Source organism: Marmota monax, unplaced genomic scaffold, assembly GCF_021218885.2.
Source record: "Marmota monax isolate L192 unplaced genomic scaffold, Marmota_monax_Labrador192_F-V1.1 WCK01_AAM20220418_F8-fsc00174, whole genome shotgun sequence".
Taxonomy (NCBI): Eukaryota; Metazoa; Chordata; class Mammalia; order Rodentia; family Sciuridae; genus Marmota; species Marmota monax.
Window position 1 is genome coordinate 3376687 of NW_026694860.1, and position 9909 is coordinate 3386595.

Consider the following 9909-nt stretch of genomic DNA (forward strand, 5'->3'; position numbering starts at 1 on the left):
CTAATTCTTACTTGATTTAACAGAAAACAGTTTGTTCAAAATGGCAGCAACATTTGATTATGCACATATGTATTTGATTATGTCTGTATATATATTAAATATGTATGCACATATATATGCAAATGAAATCAATGACAGCAATGATAAAAGGAAATGGGAGGGAGGAATTAGGATTACCTTATTATTTTTCAGGATTAATATTACCTGCAAAGTAGTACAATGTTATTTGAAAGAGGACTGGGATTATTTATGAATAAATATTACAAACTCTAGCACAACTACTAAAGACTGTATAAAAAATGGAGGATAAGTGATATGCTAAAAAAGGAGAGAAAATAGAGTCCTATAAAATGCTCAATTAAAATTACAAATGGCATAAAAAGAGTGGAAGGTACAAATAGGAACAAAGAACAATGGAAAAAGAAAACAATAACAACCTGAGCAAATATTGGTCTAACTGTACATCACTAATCACTTTAAACACTAATGGTCTAATTACACAATCAAAAGACAGATTGTGAAAATACATCAAAAAACAAGATCCAACTAAGCCAGGTATAGTGGCACATGAATATAGTACTGGCTACTCTGGAGGCTGGGGTAGGAGGATTACTGGAGTCCAGAAATTTAAAACCACACTGGCAACAGAAAGACCCATATTTACAAGAACATGATCCAATTATGTTATCTAAAAGAAACTGTAAATATCAAGACGCATATGGTAAAAAGTAAAGTGATGGAGAAAGATACACCATGCTAATACTACTCAAAAGAAAGCAGGAATAGCTATATTAATTTCAGACAGACCAGACTTCTGAGCAAAGAAAGTTATCAGGGAAATTTACATAAGGGTAAGGTCAATTCTTCAAGAAAAAATACAAATCTTTTATGTGTATCTGCTGGGAGCCATTAGCCAAGTAGGTATGACAATTTCCTTGCCAGCGTACCCCATGTTGCTGACATGTTGCAGTGACATTGAATGTAGGTGACCTTGCTCAAGGACCAAGGCAGATTAGGGTGTTCCCGGTTTTAAGATAATCGTGTTTAGGGCGTTCCCAGTTTAGGTTCCAGGTTTAAGGTTTAAGATTATTCCTGCTGGGAATAGGGCGTATCCTGCTGCCTGAGTTCCCCTTGAGTTCTCATGGGATTCAGACAGTATATATTTTGGAGATAGAAGCCCAGTGGAGGTGGATTTGGGCAGAGAACGTGGATTTGGGAAGAGAACGTGGATTTCCCCAGAACGTGATTGTAGACGGCTGGTGTGAGTTCGGGAATAAAGAGTTGCTGTTTGAATCTACAAGCTGTGTGGTGGCTCGTGATTGTGTGCCCAGCCAGACTGCGGCATTTGTGCCCAGCCAGACTGCGGCATTTGGTGGCCCGTACGGGGAACTTCTGAAGCTTAGAGGTAAGTGAAATTTCTCACCCCTGAGGAAGAGAGAAAGAATGGGTGAACATTTCAAAAAACAATGTGTTATTGTTTTGATTTATTTTGTTTTTATTTCAAGTTGCCTGTTCCTAGAACTTTCTCAGGCAAACTGGGGAAAATGGGTGACTCAAGGTTTGAATTTGTTCGCCTCCGAGCAAGAGAAATTGTTAGAGGAAGGAGGCACCCCAGTGAGACCAAGAACAATTAGGGCATATGTTGATACAATACAAAAATGTAGCCAATGGCTTTTTAAAGACAAGTTATTAAGTATATCAATGGGACCATCATGGTATCCTGTAGAAGGATTTTTCTTCAAGAAAGAGATGACTAGTTCTGTTTACTACATTTGTCTAAGATCTTGGTTTTTACAGACATCTGATTAATTTACAAAGCTAAAATGTTGAAACATCAACCACTCTTTACTTATTAAGTTACATAAGGTAATATATTTAAGCATGTGTGTTTTCATAAATTGGTGAATGGAAAAAAGGTTTAATATTGCTTTGGTCTGTGTCTTTGCTAAAACAAGGTTACTAAGAGTTAAGATTCTATCATGTGTAATTTATATACAAAGAGTATAAGAAGTTTCAGTTGGGTTTCAATTATAGTATTATAGTATCATAAAAAACATGAAAGTCTTTCATCTTATTAAAGTGGAGTAATTTGTCTAAATCAGAAATTTTATAAGAGTTGTTTCAAAATGTGAATTTATAAAAAGGGTTAACGGTTAAAAAGAGATAGAAAAAGATTCAAGATGTGGAAATATATTTTAATATAAAAGGTTAAAGGAAAAAGAAGTGTTTCTAGATAAGATAATCTGTGTGGTAAAGTAAAAAGTTGTAAAATGCCATTTAAAAAGATTTTGAGGAAACTAGACTTAATTTAAAAGCTTGAGAAAGGAAGAAAGAAGAAAAAGGTATTTGTACATGGCAGATTGAGACAAAGCTTCTCAATGGAGTTAAAAAAAAAGCCTTTGGTTGAAGGGCAGCCATGTAAAATAACATTAAAGCGATTTAAACAGAATCTAAGCCTCGTTTAAAAGAGTGAAGTTGTAGGTGGTGAAAAAGTACATTTAAAAGTACAGTATAGATGATAATTAAAAGGCTTTAAAAGGTTAAATTGAAGGTGGTCGAGATACCTTCATGGCGGAAAAAAGATTGCTTTATTGCATCATTCGAAGCCTAGTTAATCTTAAAGGCATTACTTAAAAAATGGGAAGATAATAGGATAAAAGATATTTAGATAAAGAAGATTAAAAATTTAAAGTGAAAAACTTTAAAGACAGAAGTATAGAAAGTTAAAAAGAATAAAGATAAAGAAGATGTAGAAAGATAAAAAAAAAGTAGGAAGACAAGAATTTTATACCCACAAAATAGGAAAAAAAAAAAACTAGGAGAAAAATAAGCAACTAAGGGTAAAAATACAAACCTTAGGGAAAAAAACTAGAAGATAGAAATAAGATAGAAAATGGTTGAAAATGTCAAGTAAGGTATTACACAGATAGAAAATGCAAAAAGCTAAGACAACTATTAGATACAGACATATACTTATTAAAGCAAAAAGAGGGAATTGGAAGGGGGTATATATCCCCCAAAGATAAACTTAAAATAATGCTTTTTACTCTAAACTTTTTAAATTTGGATTCATCAGGACTTAGTGCTGCGGAAAGGCATATGTATCCAAAAAATGTACATAAGCCTAAAGTACTTTGGAAAGATATTCTAACAGGACAATGGAAAGGTCCTGACCCAGTGATTGTCTGGAGTCGGGGGTCTGTTTGTGTTTTTCCACAGGGAGAACAGCAGCCCATTTGGATTCCAGAGAGATTAACTAAAACAGTTTCTACAGATCGAAAAGAAGATGATTTGACTCAAATCCATAACAGCTGATATCCAGAACTCCAGCTTGGCCATTCTTACATCTGTGACAGTGATTAACCAGGATGCTTTTTTTCAATAGCTATTTTATTATTGCATTTTTCCACATCATAAGGTTCTATTTTTATTTTTTGAGCTCATACAAACCTAGGTTAATGTTTTTCTGATCATTTTTATTTTTTGACTGTGGAGTTTTTAAACATTGCAATGGAGATTTCACCTAGGTAAAGCTACAAGGCCTTTACTATTTTCTTATGTGTTGTACGTTTGTGTACACTCTTGTGTTTTGTGTTGTATGTCTGTATGTGCGTATGTCCATATTTCTTATATGAGGAGCGCTCATGAAAAAATGGATCCGAATTATTATTATTTTTTTATTCACGTGATTTAAATCGTTTAATTTAAATTATGTAAACAGCTGTTAAGGATTGTTTTTAAAGGTGGTTAACAGATCTGTTTGTTTACTAGTTTAAATTAGGTAAAAAGCTGTTAAGGATTGTTTTTAAAGTAGGTTAACAGATCTGTTTGTTTACTTTCACCTTTCCTTTTCATTATATTTAATAATTCTTTTCAGGATAATGTCTCTTTAGCATCATTGCCAGAATTCCTATCTCCATCTCAGTGCTGGTGAAGAACTCAACAAGTAATGCTCAATCAAAGAGTCAACTTACTTTGGGAGGAAACGGATTTTGGGAGGAAATGGACATATTGATAGATTCCTCTGCTTTGAACTGCTTGCAGAACTTGCCTGGACTATGTAACTATCGTTTGATGGTGTCACTAGTGATGCAATTTTTATTTCCTTGCCAGCGCACCCCATGTTAATTGTGGTAGTGCTGACATATCTTTGCTGATGGTGTCACCAGTGATGCAATTTTTCCCAAGGAGCCGTCAATTGGCTTGGTGTCGTGGCATTTCTGTATCCTCCTCCCTCCTGCTAGTGATGGTCTAAAATTTGGGGGCCAATGGCTTATGCTGGACCAGTAGTCAGTGACGGGTATGATCCAATTGCAGTGGTATCAACCTAAGACAGGAGGCTGACGCCTAAAGGTCAGTTTTCCGATGACGGGTAAGAACCATATGTTGAATTGGACAACCTACCAGGCACGGTCCATAAGCCACATTAACCTCACTCCCCCACTGGCACCAAGGCCAAATTTGGGGGCCAACAGAGGTGAGGCAAAGAACCTCACCCCCCCACTGGTGCATAGACCTATCCACAAGTATGGCTGTATGCTGGACCGGTAGTCAGTGACGGGTATGATTCAATTGCAGTGGTATCAACCTAAGACAGGAGGCTGACGCCTAAAGGTCAGTTTTCCGATGACGGGTAAGAACCATATGTTGAATTGGACAACCTACCAGGCACGGTCCTTAAGCCACATTGCTTGTTGTTTAATTAATCAGAAGGGGGGAGATGCTGGGAGCCATTAGCCAAGTAGGTATGACAATTTCCTTGCCAGCGTACCCCATGTTGCTGACATGTTGCAGTGACATTGAATGTAGGTGACCTTGCTCAAGGACCAAGGCAGATTAGGGTGTTCCCGGTTTTAAGATAATCGTGTTTAGGGCATTCCCAGTTTAGGTTCCAGGTTTAAGGTTTAAGATTATTCCTGCTGGGAATAGGGCGTATCCTGCTGCCTGAGTTCCCCTTGAGTTCTCACGGGATTCAGACAGTATATATTTTGGAGATAGAAGCCCAGTGGAGGTGGATTTGGGCAGAGAACGTGGATTTGGGAAGAGAACGTGGATTTCCCCAGAACGTGATTGTAGACGGCTGGTGTGAGTTCGGGAATAAAGAGTTGCTGTTTGAATCTACAAGCTGTGTGGTGGCTCGTGATTGTGTGCCCAGCCAGACTGCGGCATTTGTGCCCAGCCAGACTGTGGCATGTATCCACTTAAAAGAGAATGTCAAAATATGGAAGGCAAAAACTGACAAAAATGTAAGAAAAAAAGAATTTACTATTATCGTTGGAGACTTCAACATGTTTAACAGAAATGGGCAGATCCTGGAGGCAGAAAAATCTGTAAGGACATAGTGGATCTCAAAAACACCATCAAGCAATTATATTTCATTGACATCCATTGACTATTTCATCCATCGACAGCAGAGTACACATTCTTCTCCAAATCACACGAACAATTCACCATGATAGACCACATTTTTGGCTATAAGACATACTCCTTTTTTATCGTAAAATATAATATATTGCTGGGTGTGGTGGAGCACGCCGGGAATTTCAGTGGCTCTGGAAGCTGAGGCAGGAGGCTCATGAGTTCAAAGCCAGTCTCAGCAACTTAGCAAGGCCCTGAGCAACTCAATAAGACCCTGTCTCTAAATAAAATACAAAAAAGGGCTGGGGATGTGGCTCAGTGGTTAAGTGCCCCTGACTTTGATCCCCAGAACCAAAAAAAAGTAGCATATACAATATGCTATAAAACCATATTGATGTACTAATTATATATTATAACTAGCATTTTCTTCTTTGTTAGACCTTTTCAGCCTAAACAGATTTTTTTTGTTCTTTTTAGATATACATGAGAGGGGTGTATTTTAACATATTATACATACATGGAGTATAATTTCCCATTCTTGTGGTTGTACATGATGTGAGTTACACTGGTAGTGCATTCATATATGAACATAGGAAGGTTATGTCTGCTTCACTTTACTGCCTTCTTATTCCCATTCCCTCCTCCCTTCCCTTCTTTACCCTTTGTCTAATCCAGTGAACTTCCATTCTTCCTTCCTTCCCCGTTATTGTGTGTTAGCATCCACATATCAGAACATTGGCCTTTGTTTTTTGGGGATTGGCTTATTTCACTTAGCAGGATGGTCTGCAGTTCCTTCCATTTATCAGCAAATGCCATAGACTCATTCTTCTTTATGGCTGAGTAATATTCCGCTGTGTGTATGTACCACATTTTCTTTAGCCATTCCTCTGTTGAGGGGCACCTAGAATAAATAAATAAATAAATAAATAAATAAATTAATTAATTAATGGCTATGGTGAGTTGAGCTGTTATACACATTGATGTGGCCATGTCAATGTAGTATGCTAATTTTAAATCCTTTGGGTATCTGCTGAGGAGTGGGATAACTGAGTCAAATGGTGGTTGGATTCCTAATTTTCTGACGAATCTCCATACTGCTTTCCACGTAGTTGCACCAATTTACAGTCTCACCAGCAACATATGAGTATAACTTTTCCCCTATATCTTTACCAACATTTATTGTTACTTTAATTCTTCATAATTGCCATTCTGACTGGAGTAAAATGAAATCTCAGTGTAGTTTTAATTAGCATTTCTCTAACTGCTAAAGATGTTGAACAATTTTTTTTTTTCCATATATTTGCTGACCAATTGTATTTCTTCTTCAAAGTGCCTGTTTAGTACCTTTGCCCATGCATTGATTGGGTTATTATTTCTGTGTGTGTTAGTTTTTTTGTGTGTGTGTGTTTTTTTTATGTATCTTGGCGATTAATGCTGTATCTGAGGTGAAGGTGGCGAAGATTTTTTCCTATTCTGTAGGTTCTTTCTTCATGTTCTTGATTGTTTCCTTTTCTATGAAGAAGTTTTTTTTTGGGGGGAGGTGTCTTTTTTATTAATTAATTTATTTATTCTAATTAGGTATATAAGACAACAGAATGCATTTTGATTCATCGTACACAAATGGAGCATAACTTTTCATTTCTCTGGTTGTAAACAATGTAGCGTCACACCATATGTGCAGTAATACATGTACCTAGGGTAATGATGTCCATCTCATTTTACCATCTTTCCTGCCCCCATGCCTTCCCTTCCCCCTCTCCCCTTTGCCTAAAAGTAGTGGTTATATGGGAATTCTCGGTGCTGTATGTCTTTCTTTCTTTTTTTCCAGTAATTTTGTTAGTCAGATTTTTTACTTCTGTGACCAAAATACCTGAGAAGAATAACTTAAAAAAGGAAAAGTTTATTTTGGGCTCATGGTTCAGAGATTCAGTCCATGGTTGGCTGATCCAGTGCTCTGGGCCAGAAGAGAGGCACAGCATCATGGCAGAACTGCATGGCTGAGAAAGCTGCTAGTTCACTGCAGCTAGGAATGGGGGTGGGGAGATGAAGAATGAGAGAGAGAGAGAGAGAGGGAGAGAGAGAGAGAGAGAACACATGGGTGTGCAGGAGTAACCAGGGACAAGATATAATTCCCAAGGGTACACCCCAGTGACCTACTTCCCCCAGCTCCCTCACCCACCTATAGTTATCACCCAGTAATCCATTCAAATTATTAATCCACTAAGTGGATTAATCCACTGATTAGGTTGCAGCTGTAATAATCTTATCATTTAACCTCTGAACTTTCTTGCATTGTCTAAGATAAATTTTTTTGGGAGGGTCAATTCATAGCCAATCCATAACAATAAGTTTATTGACAAGTTCAGCATGCTGAAACATGTTTTCAAGTATCATTTCCTGTCATTATTCTTGTTTTTAGTTTGAAGGTTTTAGGCTTTCATTAGCAAGGATATCATTACAAATATTAATTAAAATTTAGTCTCATTTTGGGGGCTTGTAAATTTCACAAACTATTTTAAATAATCTTCATTTTAAATTCTTAATCTCTGCTCTATTCTTAGAATGTGACTCAATGGAAATCAAAATTTGCCGTTTGAGTCAACATATTTTTCTCAATATTATCATTCTTTTTGCTTCAAGATCCAGCAGTTGAACTTGTACCGTGTCTCTTTATTTTTACTTACAGGATTTTCACCTTTGAATGAGAACATCATCCATTTGAATGGCTAGTTGTATTAGTTCAACCACAGGGTTACAATTGTCTAGAATAAGTAATGTACTATATGAAAATGCTCTTTCTAAATCAGAATATTGAAATTTTGTCTTTTTTTTTTCTGCAATAGATTAAATTACTGAGCTTTCACTATTGACCAGACAGTGCTAAACAGTTCAAAGCCCAACATCAACTTAGTTTTTACAACAAATGAAAGGTCAGGTAACATAACCCTCTCCACAGCGTCATCTCCAGTTTACAGATGAGGATGTGGGAAAAGAAAAAGGATGAGTAGGTTGAACCCAGTTTGTTGAGTCAGAGTCCAACTCCTTATTCACCATCTCAGTAGCCTGACAATCTCTTTAACAATTTTCCTTTCTCTAAAATCAGGATGGTTCCACTTGACCAACATAGTTCATATTTTGGTGGTGAGGATTTAAGTTAAAGTAATGTAATTTTGTAACTGAAAGAAAATAAAATACTTTCCCTATAATGTTTGAGACTTAACATCTTCCTTAAGGTGCATAAATTTTTCTACATTATTCTTCCCCTGGGCTAATTTGGGGGGTGGAAGTTTAAACATGTTTAAGAAGTCCAAATTTTATATTTTGATCTCCCCAAATTCCTAAAAGTGCCACAATTACTTTTTTTTTTGAAGTTACAAAATAAGAAAATCTTCAGGAGAGGGAGGACTCCATGATTTTGGATTGAATGTATATACACAGCAAGACATCCAGTATGGTTTTCTTGTCATTTCTGAATTAATGGCTTAAAACAAAAGCCACTGATTTTACCTCCTTTTAAATGTAGAGAAGCAGCCATAGTTGGGAACAATTATTAAATACAAAGCAGGTTTGCCTTGCTCTGGTTACCACTTTAGCTCCCTGGACCTTGGACTACACTCTGACTACTACCAGAGACTGGTCAGGCAGAACACCTACACACAAGTTACATGAAGTGTGTTTATTAAAGACAGGAAGGAAGGAGGCAGGAAGGGACATCAGAAGCCTAGGATTCCTGATGAGTCTGTACCCCAAGGATCAAGAAAGCTGCCCAGGGAGAATTGAGTCTCATTTGCATGTGTCTTCCACTGAAGGTGAGGGACCCAGAAAACATCCTGGTGCAACTTGAAGTAGCAAGTACTGGGGTAAAGAAGTGAGTACCCGAGAGAGGTGGCAGTGTCAGCTGTGTGGGTGGGGGAATAGTGTCTGAAGAATACATGGCCAAATCTCAGTGAATGTTTAGGGAGCGTCCTTAGCTGAGCATTCTTTGTTATTTTTAGTTATAGATGACAGTAGAATGTATTTTGACATATATACAATACATGGAGTATAACTTCCCACTCTTGTGGTTGTACATGATGTGGAGTTACACTGGTCGTATATTCATATATGGACACAAGAATCTTTCGTCTGATTCATTCTACTATCTTTCCCATTCCCATACCTGCTTCCTTTTCCCCATTCATCTCTGTCCAATCTGGTGGATCTACACTCCTCCCCCATCCCTATTGTGAGCAGCACCCACATATCAGAGAGAATATCTGGTCTTCAGTTTTTTGGGATTGGCTTATTTCACTTATCATGATTGCCTCCAGTTCATTCTTCTTGATGCTTAGCCGAATATTCGGAGGCAGCAAAAACAGTAAGTTATGACCAGTGAGGAAGAAGATTGCAAGCTTCCTCCCAGTTCTGGCCTTTCCCCTCATCCTTTTGTCTATGATCAGAAGAGCCTGTCCAGAGCAGACAGAAGTGTGTGAGGGGTGAGCCTGGTGTCCAGCAGGTATTTCCTCAAGCTAAGCTGCCAAAGGGGAGGAAGACTTTGAGACAGACATGAGA